Raw genomic sequence first — 13,844 nt, forward strand, 5'->3', positions numbered from 1 at the left:
AAGCTGGAGGTCTGAGAATAAGGAGAGGAGTTGGGGGTGCTGTGGAGGGGGCAGGGACCAGACCACAAAGGACCCTCAGGGGAGCTGAGGAGATGGGGGTTGATGCGAACAGCAGAAAGGATCACTGAAGGGCGTTAGGCAGGGGGCTGCTTTATCACGAGCTGAGTGGGAAGGGTCCCTCTGAAGGCCTTGAGGAGAGACAGCCTGAGGGAAGCGGTGGTCCTGGTCATAGGTCAGTTACTAACAGGCCCTGTGAGTCTAGAAGTTTGGGGACCACATGCACAGATACAGCAGAGTTGGTTATGGGAACAGTGAGGAAGTGATGGTTCATGGATTCAGATGCCGAGACATTCACCACATCAGCGAGAACTTTAAAATCTCTCATTTATCTTGTTGCTAAGGTATGACGAGTAAGAAAATACAGGTAGGAAAAATTTTGTATAAAATAGAAACAAATTTTATGACACTTAAGACAAAATCCTGATAGGAAATATGGAGCTTAAGAAATACAAAGCTCAATTCATAAAATAGAGAAGTATGTTTCACATTCACTGGTAAAGGTAAAGCTCACCAAAGCCATTTTTTCACCCAACATTAAATGAAGTCTAATCTCTGTCAAAAATTAAATTGCATTGCATGCCTTCTGAAATGTTTGTTGAATTATCCCCTTTTGAATGTGCCACTAGCTTTATTCCTGGAAAATTCCCATTCTGTTCCATTCCCCTGAACAGCCTCCACATGCCCTTCAAACCAGATAATTGTCTCCTTTCCTGTGACACCCGCCCTGATGCACATCTGGGTCATTTAGCTTTTGTGAGTATGCACTCTAAATCCTTATGTGTGGATGTGTTTGCACATCCCATGGACCAGAACTCCTTGTGAGAGTGAGAAACTATAGTAATTACACACACTGTATCATAATCACAGTATTTAGGAGTCAGACAGGTATGTGTGACCAGAAACAGTGACCTGCTGAGCTGCAGAAACCAGCTGGGCTGTCATGGTTTTGGGCCATGGTGAGGGGGGTGGGCCCTGTGACCAGCAGGGGGAGCTGTGGGACTGCCCTGTGGTCCCTACACAGCTGCTCAGTGAGGGCTAGTCACTCAAAGGAGCCTGGGCCTGGGGGCTGGGCCCTGTGCTCACTGATGGGGACTCAGCAGCTGTGTCCTCTCTGGCCTGGCAGAGTCCCCTGAGCAGGGACATTTGTGTTGTCTCAGCAGGTGCTTCCTCCCAGGGCTCTCCCAAGGGGTGAAGACAACCTCCATCCGCCTCAGTGTGTTTTGTGAGCTGAGCTCCAGCTCCAGGGCTCAGGGAGGGGCTGGCCAATCACTGGATGGAAATCCATTTGCATGGACAGCCCCTCCTGTGGCAGAGGGTGGAAAAGTAAAGGAGGCCTGGGGCAACCCAGCCCCACTGTGGGGACCAAGGGCTGTGTGCACCATGACCTGGACTCCTCTCCTCTCGTGCTCCTCTCTCACTGCACAGGTAAAGGCAGACCCCAGGGACACAGGGAGTCCTCCAGCTTCTCTTCCTTCTTTCACAGACTCCTGAGAAACCTTACCTGGGTCCCTGCCCCATCATCCATGAGTGTCTGTGTTTGCAGGTTCCCTCTCCCAGCCTGTGCTGACTCAGCTGCTCTTCCTCTCTACATGTCCCGGAACATCAGCCAGACTCACCTGCACCCTGAGAAGTGACGTCAGTGTTGGCAGCAAAGATATATTCTGGTACCAGCAGAAGCCAGGGACCCCTCCCCCGTGTCTCCTCTACTACCACACAGACTCAGATAAGCACCAGGGCTCCAGGTCCCCAGCTGCTTCTCTGGATCCAAAGATGCCTCAGCCAATGCAGGACTTCTGCTCATCTCTCGGCAGCAGCCTGAGGACGAGGCTGACTATTCGTGTGCAATCTGGCACAGTGAGGTTTCTGACAGTGACACAGGCAAATGGGAAATGGGACAAAAACCTCAGCCTGCTCAGGCACTTGGGATAAATTGTTTTGCAATTTAAAAGTAACTTGTCTGTACATTAACTACACCTGGAAGTAGCCCCCGGTTCACAGCGACAGTCTGCCCTGTTTTCCATTCATTATTTCTGGTGTCTCAGGAAAACCAACACCAAAGAGAAAACCAAACGAAATAAAATAAAAAGCTTATGGTGACCCTGAAACTTTGCCTGATGACCCATAGTTGATAAAATCAGGGCCTGTGTAGCTGGGCTTTATGTCTTGAAAGACGGGAAATCAACATTTCCTGGATTTTTTCTTGGTGGGAACCCAGGGTCCATCCAGCAGATGCACAGTCCTCCACAGCAGGGACTCTGCTCACTGAGGGGTCAGAGCGGACACCTTCCCTCCCTCCCAGGCTCCTGTGCTCAGATCTGGCTGAGGCTCACTGTGCTTAGGGAGAAGACACCAAAACGTGAGATGCTATTGTGAGAAACATCCCAGGAGGAATTCCAGCCACAGAGCTGGCCTGGGACACTCGCTGGCTACCTGGACCTATAGTTGTGATGTCATAGAGAAGGGGAGTAAAATGCTGAGCTTCCTCCAGGGAAGTTGGGTGAAGTAGGTCCTGTGGATGTGACTTTCCTAAAGCTGATCTCACTCAGGCCTCATGTGAACTCCTGTGAGTGGGTGTTCCTGAGCCTACAGGTACAGATTTGAGTTTTTCTCTCCTCTTATATCTCAGTGGAGCTTTCCAACTAGAGAAAGGGTAGGAGAGATTCAGTGCAATATGAGGGACCAGAAAGTCCCCAATGTGTGCACGATGTAAATCCATCCTGTGAAGCTCGTTAGGACCCAAACCATCTCTTGTAATGACAAACATTGTAGGTTGTCATGGAAACACCAAAACCAAGGACTCCCAGGCAGAGCGCCTAAGTTTCTGACCCAGAACAGCAGTGATGGGCCTTCAGGGTGTCCAGATCAATCTGCAGATGCAGGTCTGGCAACAGAATCTCCCTAGACACTGCAGGGTCCAGCCTGAGGATGAGGCTGATTGTCACCATCAAACAACTGCATACAAGCTCCATGCCACTCCAAGTCCGTGGGGAGTGAGACAAAGACCTGCCCTCCACTCCCCAGTCTGACCTGACTTTCCTCTGCCCCTGCCTGTGGCCAACACCAACCAAGGCTTTGGCTTCTGATGTCACTTGTGCTATGAAAATCAGAGGGACTGATGCTTTTGACTCACTCCATTTATGAATGCAATGAAAATACCCCATTTTACTACTGGTTTTCCAAAGCAAGGAAATCACTTTGTCACCAGAACTTACTATAAAAACCCCCTGCCTCATGCTGGCTAGGATGACATGGAGAAGAGAAGGCCAGCCAATGTGACGCAGGAGCCCCAGGTCCTCCTCTGCTCAGTGCCCTACATGTCCCATGAGCCTGACCCAGGCTTTGCTGATCTTTCCCTGAGCTCTGAAACCTTCATGAAGCGGAGCTTCTCTTCTTCTCCTCAGATCACATCCTCGAGGAACTCCTGGATTCCAGGTGCAGGAGAGGACTCTGTCCATTAAGGACCTGGCTCTCAGGCCCATCACCTCCTCACTTTCCACAATTAAATCCCACAGATCTTACTGGTTTTGCATCTCAGTTCATTGGCATCAGAAGTTTATGACCGAACGCTCATTATCACAGAAAGCCCTGATATTACAGGACAATTTACAGAGAGGCCTGTCCTTTCTTCATGGTCAGCATATGGAGCAGCTACCAAGTAAACCCGATCAGGGCCCAGTGTGTGGTGGGTAAGAGACCTTGGATGCTACCAAGTTAAGGAGGGAGGACGAATCTCAAAAAAAGAGAGATGCTCATGGCAATAGTTTACTTATCATTCCTCAGACTAAAAACAATGATAAAACTAGACTAAAATAGGAAAATACTACCATAAATATGTCACACATTCAGAAGAAGAAAGAAGAAATCTCCAGAACAGCCATTAAGGGCAAATGAGCCTGGAGTGGTCAGCAGGAGGGACGACACCTGTCCCCCTACAGTGCTGTGTTCCTGCGGCCACTAGAGACGTCACGAGCAGTACTTGTGCAGTGGGCGTGGGGAGTCTAACAGGAGTCCCTCACAACAACAACAGCAACAATAACAGTGACAACAACAACATAAGTCAACCTGTCAGGGTAACTCACATAGATTTCTCATAAGTGTGAACCAACAGAGTACACTGTAGAATGCTAGGCTTGGAATTTGGTTTAAGATGGTCCAGGCACATGGCAGAAGCAAAGTAAAATGTCGCATAATCCTGAAATATCTGGCACCATAAGAGCTGTGCAGTGCAGCCTGTATTATCAGTCCAGAGGTCGTTAGTTACCTACAGAGAATTAATGTCTCAGACTCAAACCCCGTTAGAAGACTGGTTCTGCTATTTTTGGTAATGACATCACAAAGATCCATGTGCAACATCAGGATGCCTTCCAGGAGAGCTGAGTGGAGTCAGAAGCATTAGTGGACCCTGGATCTGAGACCAGCACGGGTGCTGTTGGAGTGGTCCTGAGAGCGCTGGGTTCTGGGCAAGGTAGACATAGAAAATGCTCAACTGGCTCTTGCATACTTGGGAAAAGAGTGTCCTAGTTGAAGTGTGGCTTTTCTGTACCTTTGTTTGTTTGTTTGGCCAAAAGCTAGGTTCTCATACCCACTCTAGGAACAGGGGCTATAGCACGCAGCCCCATCTTCTCAATTTATGCTCCCAAAGTCTGTCCTTGATAGTAACACATTACCTGATTGTCTCACATTCATCAAATATTCCTCAATGTGAAGAGCAGGCTGCCATGAGGACAGAGTCCATGATGGATCCGGGAAGAACCAGAGACACGTACAGAGTCCAGCTGTGTCTGATGTAGGGTAGCCGAATGTTCAACCGACCATCCATCCAGGCCAGTTATGAAACACCAACAATATGCTGGGCTGCATGGGGAATAGGGGCCATTAGAGGATTTGACAAGGAAGATAGGAAATCTGATCAAGTTTATGAAGTTCTGCTGCTGCACAGATGAGGGAGTTGGTGGTGAAAGTGAAGACAGGGGCCTGTAGGGGGTTGTGGATTTACTACAAAGAGCAGACTAGCGTCCTGGATGAGGCATGGAGCAGGCGAGGGGGAGAAGGATGGTCAGACTCTGCATGTACTTTGGAGGTAAGAGGTAAAGAATGGGATGTGGGGAAGAGGTTTGGAGGCTACTTCTTGGAAACTGGGTGGGACCTGAGTGAGCTGTACCTTCTGGATGAAGGTTCATGGACAATGATGTGGGATTAAGGGCCTGAACTCATCCCTGTGATGGAAATGTTGACAACAGCCTTCCTGCCTTGTTTAGCAGTGACACAGGAATGTTTTCTCTCTAGTTGTCGAGTGTGGAATCTCAATAAGCTTCATTCCTTCTTCTCTGAGATTCATTTGAGATGCTCACTCTCCATGATCTCATGTGTCCACAGCCTAATTTCGCACATGGATCAAAAATGTCCCTCCAGTCCCAAGCATCACATCCACACAACAAACCCTCCTGAATGAGAGAGACTTGCCCCGCCCCCCCCCCAGACCCATTGAACAGGAATCCCGGTCTTCACGAGGACTAGACCAGATCACTCACACCATTTCTCCTGAAACCATCATGGCATCCCAGGAGGGGATTTTCTGATCGGTTTAGGAAATTAAAGACCTGCTCCTGGAGCTGGATTTGGGGTCATTCACAGGCTCACCGCATGGCTGGGAGACTTGGGATCTAAGGAGGAGAGGAAAGGGAAGAATGTTTGCCTACATGGCCCCCACCAAGCACATCACTCTGCTCTCCATCCTCGTCATAGTTCATGTTGGCTCTTGTTCTGTGGATACCGGGAGCTGGGCTGGGGACAGAGGCCAACACTTCCTGCTTCAAAGAACTCTGCTTCTGGCTACCAGACGTTTCTAATGTTCTTCAAAGGATCAATCTCAGGTAAAATCACAGCCACTTCCATCAGTGAGGCATCCATCTGAAATTCAATATTCTCAGGAGAAATAGAAAGAAGCAAAAATCCCTCATGAGGACATTCGTTTTCCAGATTGAGTGAGGAGTGAGTATTAAATCTCAAGAAACCACATTAGTGGCCAGTGTCAACCATCACTTGGGCTCCTCTTCTCCACCTGCCCTGTCCCTCAGGTGAGGACCAGTCCCAACGGCCCAGCTTATGAATCTCGGGATACACACTCCATGCGAAGTCCCTTCTGATCCCATCCCCAAGCAGGTGCTCCACGAGCTCACGGAGGGGTCATTGCTGAGACTTTCCACCTCACAGGGTGCAAGTCACAGGTGCTCTGTCCCCATCACCTTCCTTTTCTGTGTCCTGGAGCTGGGATCACAGTTAACCTGACTCAAAAAGGTAAACAACTGACTCTCATACAAGTATAGAATGAACCGGTGTAAAATATTTTCTTCAATTCATATATTAATGGGGAGATTGGTAAGTGGTAAGGATTAGTCAAAGAGCGTAGCAAAAATGAAAGTCCTTACATTCCACCAGGAATAGAAGCTATGAAGCAAAGTCTTTGAGTGTTGGAGATGCACTGCTCAATCTCCAACAAGGGAGGGATTACATACGAGGAAAGAATCTGTGTCTTGCACAGAAGGGGACCTGCCTCCATGGGGCTAGTCACTTCTCTGCATTTGATCCTGATCTAAGAGGAGTTTGATAAGAGACAGCCCCTCAGTCCTGACCACTAAACAGCCAAGGGAGCTGTGGACATGCTCACCCCTGAGGAGTCTGAGTAGAGCATAAAGACTGCCCTCAGGTGATGGGGAGGCCACATAAGGGGCCACCTGGCCTGAGCCTAAGGCAGGGGGACAGTGAATAGAGCAGTGAGGACCAGAGTTGCTTCTGATGGGCTTTAGTCACTGTGTCACACATCGTGAGTCTGGGCCTGGACACCAGGGGGTGCTCAGTGCTCATTCCTGACATTTCTGGGGCTGATCACAGCTGGGACCAGCCACCTGGCACTGCCTGGTACCCTCTGCTCAGGGCCCACATCTGTGAATGCCCCACCCCCTGGCCATCCTAACGCAGAGGGACCTGAACCAAGGCTCCAGATCTGGTCCCTTAATCTCTTTGACTACTCTGGGCTCCTTTCTGAAGATGAAACCGGATGTAAATGAGGATGATTATGACTACATGGGACTTGAAAGCATCCCACTGTTAATGCAGGGAGCTATCCTGGAGGGAAATGAGCTATACACTTCCCATCTGATCCCCAGCCTGGTTCATAGACCCATTGCCACCTCATGTGACCAATGCTAGACTCGGGAGAAGTCCCTACAGGCGTTCCTCCCTCATGAACCAAAATTCCAAGGCCCTTCCCTGGCTGTGGCCCTTCCCTCCAGTGCAGTGCTTATACTGAAGTACTATGATGAAACCTTCCCAGCTGGTTAATGTCACACAGGCAAGAGGCTCAGGTGGAAAATGCCCTTCACTATCCCAGATGCTGGGCATTCGGTCTTCGTATGTATATCTTCCCATGATCTCAGGGTAGGATCGAGAGCAAATGCATGGGATTTGGAATCAAAGGACCCAAACTTCATCACCTGGTTCCCCGTCTGCAGGAGGCACAGCCCTACATGGGTCACCAACTTCTCAAGCCTTCATTTATCATATGAGAAGTAAAGGCACTGATGCTGCTCCTCTCCACCAGGATCAAGCAGACTGCTTGATGTAGCATAAAGGCCTGGACTGAGCAACCATTTAGTACTAAATGAAGTTGTTATTAACCAAAAGGAATGATGATTCTGAGGCACACTTTTGTCTATTTAGAACCCTGTAAACATGTTCTCAGAAAGTGATGGGACTTTTTCTACATTTATGGAGTCATACTTGGAATGCAATGAATCACACACATTCAAAGTGTAAAATTTGGAAGAAATTTTGAAACATACATAAACACGAACTTTTGGCTCGAGATTATTTCATTTAGAAGATGACACTGCCAATTGTGCCATTAATTGAGCCCCCAAACTCCTTATCTGTGGTATCAACAAGGGGCCCTCAAGTGTCCTGCCAAGATTCTCAGGATCCAGATCATGGAACACGGTCCCCCTGAGCATCCCTGGGCTGCAGGATGAGAATGAGAGTGACTATTACTGCTGAACTGGGAGAGCAGGCTCTGCTCATACAGTGCTCCAGGACGGAGGGGAGGGAGACACAAATATGCCAGCTGCCTAGAGATGGGGGTCCATGAGCAGTCCTTGACACGTTTTGCTTATTTGTCCAAAATCTAGCCTTTTAGACTGTATTAGTCAGAGTTTTCTAGAGAAACAAAGATGATAGAAGACATATGCTCACATATGAGGAAATTTATCATGGGAATTGGCTCAGACAATTATGGAGACCAAGAAATCCTACTATGTGCTGTCTGCAAGCTGGAGAACCAGGAAAGCTGCTGTAATTCAGTCCATGTGTGAAGGCAGGTGAGGGTGGGAGTAGGAGTGGGAGGCAATTGTGTAAGTCCTGGTCTGAGTCCCAAGTCCTGAGAAGCAGGAGCTCAAGTGTCCAAGGGCAGGAGAAGAAGGATGTCCCAGTTCAGACATCCAAACAAAGAGAGAGTGGATTCACCTTTCCTCCAACTTTTTGTTCTATTGGAGCCCTCAGTGGATTGGATGATGCCCACCCACACTGGGAGGGACACCCACTTTACTCAATTCACTAATTGAAATGTGAATTTATTTAAGAAACACCCTCGCAGATACCCCCTGAAATGATGTTTTGCCAGCTATCTTGGCATCCACTAGTCCAATCAAGTTGAAACATAAAATTGATCATTACACAGAACCATTCCAGGAAACTTCTAGAAACTGTATCCTCATCCTCTTAAATTCTGCCTCCAAATCCAGTCCTCACTGGTAACACATTGGAATATTGTCTCACGTTGAGCAGAAATCCCTCCATGCCAAAGTCAGCCTGCCTTGGGGACCACGTTCATGATGGGTCAGAGTAGAACCCAGGACACAGTCCAGCTAGGTCTGACTCAGGACAGTCAACTGACCAAGAGGTCCTCCTGTCCATATCATTTACTTAACACCTACTCTGTGCCATAATTGGGTCCAAAAGCTCAGGATACAGTGTGAACAAGACAGGTCCTTCTCTTCAAGGAGTTGACACTGTCTCAAGGAAGAGAGAACAATTAAATAAAACTATCAATACAAATAAGATGTTCTCATGGAGTAAGGAGAGGTGATCATGTTGAGACAGGTATAGTAGCCATTAGAGGGCTTGACAACGAAGATATAGGACCTGATGCAAGTTTATGAGGGAAACTCCAGATGCTGCAGAGGGGAACAATGAGGAGGAAAGATGGAAGGCAGTGGGACCAACTGTGGTTATTGGAAGAGAAGGGTCAGATTCGGCATGTTTTAAGAGGAAGGAGGTAGTAAAGACTGGGGTATGGGTTAAAAGCTGGCCCTTAGGAACTGGGTGGGATGTTAATGGCTGCAATATTAGGGGAACCTTCATGGGCAAGGGTGTGGGGTTGAGGATCGAGCTCATTCTCATGATGGGAACCTCAACAAAAACCTCCCTGCCTTGGTCGGTGTTGCCACAGGAATGTTCCCTCTTCAGATGATAAGCAAGGAATCTCAATGGGCTTCACTCATTCTTCTCCGAGATTCATTTGAGATGTCCCTTCTTTGTGACTTCTGTGTCACCAGGCTGATTTACCACCTTGGGATATTATGCCTCTGCAGTCCCAGGCATCATAGCCACACAACAGACCCTCCAGAATGACAAGACTTGCCCTCCCTGATCCATTGAACAGGAATCCAGGTCTTCCCAAAGACCAGATCGTATCCTTCACACCGTCTCCCCTGACTCTATTATGATGACCACGGAGGTAATTGTTGGATCGTTTTGGGAAACACAAGGCCCATTCCTGGAATTGGAACTGGGGTCAATCACATGCTCACCACTTGGTTGGGAGATTCCTGGCCTGATAGGAGAGGACAAAATCAGAAGGATTGGTTAAGTAGCCCCACCAAGTACATCACTCTGCCCTCCACCCTCATTGCTAGCAGACATTGGGAGCTGAACAACGGACACAGATGAGGTGATTTCTCTCTCACAAGGCTCCATTTCTGGCTTCCAGATCATTCCAATATTCTACACAAGATCAATTTTGGAAAACCCATACCTATTCCTATCTGCCAGACATTGATCTGAAATTCATTGGTCTCAAGACAGGTAGAAAGCTGTGAAAAGTTCTTATGCTGGCCTCCTCTTCCCTGAGCGAGTGACAAGAGTGACAAAGTCTCAAGAGACCACACTAGAGCCACTGCCTGCCATCACCTGGGCTCCTCTCCTCCACCTGCTCCTCTGTTAGGTAAGTGCCAGTCCCGGAGGCCCAGAACAATGACCCCTGGACACACACTCCATGCTAGGTCCCTTCTGCTCCCATCTCAAAGAAACTGCTCCCCCAGGTCACCTAGGGGCCATTGCTGAGTTTCTCTACCTCACAGGATCCTGGTTGCAGGTGCTCTATCCCAGTCACTTTCCTCTTCTGTTTCCTGGGAGCTGGGATCAGAGTTAGCCTGACTCACAGTGGTAGATATCTGACTCTCACACAAATAGAGAATGAACAAGTTTAAAATATTTTATTCAACTCGTTTATTAATGAGACCACTATAATGGTAAATTTGGATGAAAGAGCATAGCACACACGAAGTACTTAGAGTCTTCCTGGAAAAGGGCCTTTGAAGCTATATTTTTGTGTGCTGGAGAGACACTGGTTAGTCACTAACAAGAGAAGAATTGCATAAAATGAAAGAAGCCTGTGTCCTGCACAGAAGAGGACCTGCCTCCATAGGGGCCCATCAGTGCTCTGCACTTGATCTTCGTCTAAGAGGAGCTTGTATAAGAGGTACCACCTCAGTGCTGACCACTGATCAGCCAAGGGAGGTGGGACAGACTCTCCCCTGAGGAGTCTGAGTAGAGAATAACGACTGCCCGGAGGTGATGCGGAGGCCACATAAGGGAATATCTGGCCTGACCCTAAGGCAGGGGGGTAGTGGACAAAGCAGTGGAGAGGCGGGAGCTGTCAATGATCGGTTCTGGTTACCATGTCACACAATGGTGACTCTGTGCCTGGACCCTAAGGGGTGCTCAAGGCCCATTCCTGAGGGTCTGTGGGTGATCAGGGCTGAGACCAGCCACTTGGCACTGTGTAGGGCCCTCTGCTCAAGGCTCACAGCTGTGACCTCCACACTCCTCTGGGCCCCACAGGTCCCACCCCTGCCCCCTCCCCTGACCATCCTCAGACAAATGGACCTGACCCAGGACCAGTGAGGGATCAGAAACCTGGGGGATCTCATTTGCGTGAGTGTGCCCCCCCTCTCTCAGAGATTGAAGAGGGGAAGCGAGAAAATTTGGGAGACTCCCTGCTTCAGTTGTGGGGCCACAGAAGGCGGGACTCAGTGATAGTCTCCACCATGGCGTAGTCTCCTCTCCTCCTCACCGTCCTTGCTCACTGAGCAGGTGACGACACACTGGAACAGGGGAAGGGGCCCTGGGTAGACACATGGGGCCCTGCTCCAGAATCATCATCTCTGTTTCTCCCTCTTCCAGGATGCTGGGTCCAGTCTGTGCTGACTCCGCCACCATCAGTAACTGGGGCCCCTGGCCTGAGGGTCACCATGTACTGCACCGGATGCAGCTCCAACATCGGGGATGGCAATTATGTGTCGTGGTACCAACAGCTCCAGGGAACAACCCCCAAACTCCTGACATATGAGAACAGCAAACACCCCTCTGGGGTCCCTGATAGATTCTCTTGATCTGAGTCTGGCAACTCCGGATCCCTGACCATCACTGGGCTCCAGATTGGGGACGAGGCTGATTATTACCGCTTAACATGAGACAGCAGGCTAACTGCTCACGCAGTGCTGCAGGCCTGTGGGGAAGAGAGTCAAAACCCTGCTGTCTCCCAGTGACGGGGCTTCCTTGTGCAGCCCACACTACTCAGCCAGGGCAGATGCTTCCTCTGTCTGTTTGGCCTGAAACTGGTCTGAGACTCACTGCAGGGAACTTGTATAGAAGATCTGTCCACATCCCCTTAATTTGTGCCCCTGAGCCTGTTCTTGGCAACAACATATCGTGTGATTTTCTCAAATGGAATAGAATTTCCTGCATGCAAGAGACAGGCTTCCCTGAGGGCAGAGTCCATGATGGGTCAGGGTAGAACCGGGGACACAGAATCCAGTTGTCTCTGAGTCAGGACACATCAGAAGTGTCCAAAATGTGTCCTCGTCCCAACAGCTCCCAGGAATAGGCCCCAAACTCCTCATCTGTTATGAGACTAGTTAACCCTTGACCATCACGAGGCTGAAGGTTGAAGTTGAGGCAGTTCCTCGTTGCCACTCCTATGACAGCAGCCTCAACGCTCATAGAGTCTGGGTCTGTGGGGAAGTATGACTAGAACTCCTTTTGTCATCCGCAAGTAGCGGGGACAACCCAGCAGCTGTCTACTCAGGCTCAGCCTGTGGCTTCTGCTTCTCCTCCTGCAGCCTCCAGAGGCCAATACTCATCCAGGGGCACAGCCTTGGAGTGAAGCCTCCTCCTGTCCCTTCTGTACTCAAAGTCACTCACAGAAGCCCATTTTTAGGCAAAGGGGCTCAAAGGAAAGAGAAATTTCAACTTCCCATCAGCTGTGGACGTAGTCTCTTTGCACTGAAGCTCACGGCCTGAGGTGAGGGGTCCTGGTGTGGTCATCTCAGACCTGAACTCTGTGTAGGGGATCCTGCATCTTCATCTTTCCTCACTTACCTAATTCTAGTAGTTTCTAGAGCTATGTCATCCACTCATTAGTTCTTTGTGCTCACTGGGAGATTGCTTCTGTCACTTCTCCTTCAGCACCAGAGTATCTAAATCTGTATCATACATCTGGGTCTTTTGGAATAACTACTTGTCCACCCCCATCAATGCTAAGATCTCAACATTGGGTTTCCTTGTTTAATTGCATTGTCTAACACTGGCAGATTGATGTTGAATAATAATGAAAATAAAAGTCACCTTTGCTTCTTCCTGGTCTTTTGGAAATGCCCACTCCCCCAGCCCTTTAGCTAAGAAACTGGCTGTAGGATCAGATTGTGCCTGTGTGGGAGAAAGTGTATATTACCATATCATAAGTGTGTCTGTCTGTTTCTATTTTTATGTGATTTCTATTAGGGATTTGTTTTAAATTTGGTCAAAGGCTCTTTCTGGATCTGTTGAGATAATACGGTTTTATCTGTCGGTCTATTATTTTGTTGTTCTTGTTGGTAATGCTGCCGAGTCAATTGCAACTCTTAGAGACCCTGTGCACTGCAAAGTGAAACCCTGCCCAGTCTTTCTGTGCCATCCTCTCATCTCCTGGCGCTATATCAGACAATGCTCTGCTGCTATTCATAAGGTTTTAGTGCCCCTTATTTGGAAGCGGATGACCAGGTCATTCTTCCTTTTCTGTCTTGATCTAGAAGCTCCAATGAAACCTGTTCATGGTGGGTGATCCTGCTGGAATTTGAAATACCAGTGACATAGTTTTAGCACCACGGCACACACAGCCACCACAGTATGACAACCGACAGATGGGTGGTGTAGATCCTTGACTGGGAAATGAACTCAGGCTCCTCATATGCTCAGAGGCCCCGCCCTTTGAGGCAGGAGAGAAAGTGAGAGGGTGGAGATGGTGACACCACCATGAGGAGGGAGGCTCCATGGCCCCATTCTTCTATCCAGTGGTCCATTGTCACCTGCCACTTGAAGCCTGTCCCACGGTGTGTCCATCTCTGCAGTGTGACCCCTCTGACTCTGTGCTCCCTCTCTCCCTCTGGGCCTCAATGAACAGTGAGACTCAG

The sequence above is a fragment of the Equus caballus genome, chromosome 8, assembly GCF_041296265.1.
Source record: "Equus caballus isolate H_3958 breed thoroughbred chromosome 8, TB-T2T, whole genome shotgun sequence".
NCBI classification, from domain to species: domain Eukaryota; kingdom Metazoa; phylum Chordata; class Mammalia; order Perissodactyla; family Equidae; genus Equus; species Equus caballus.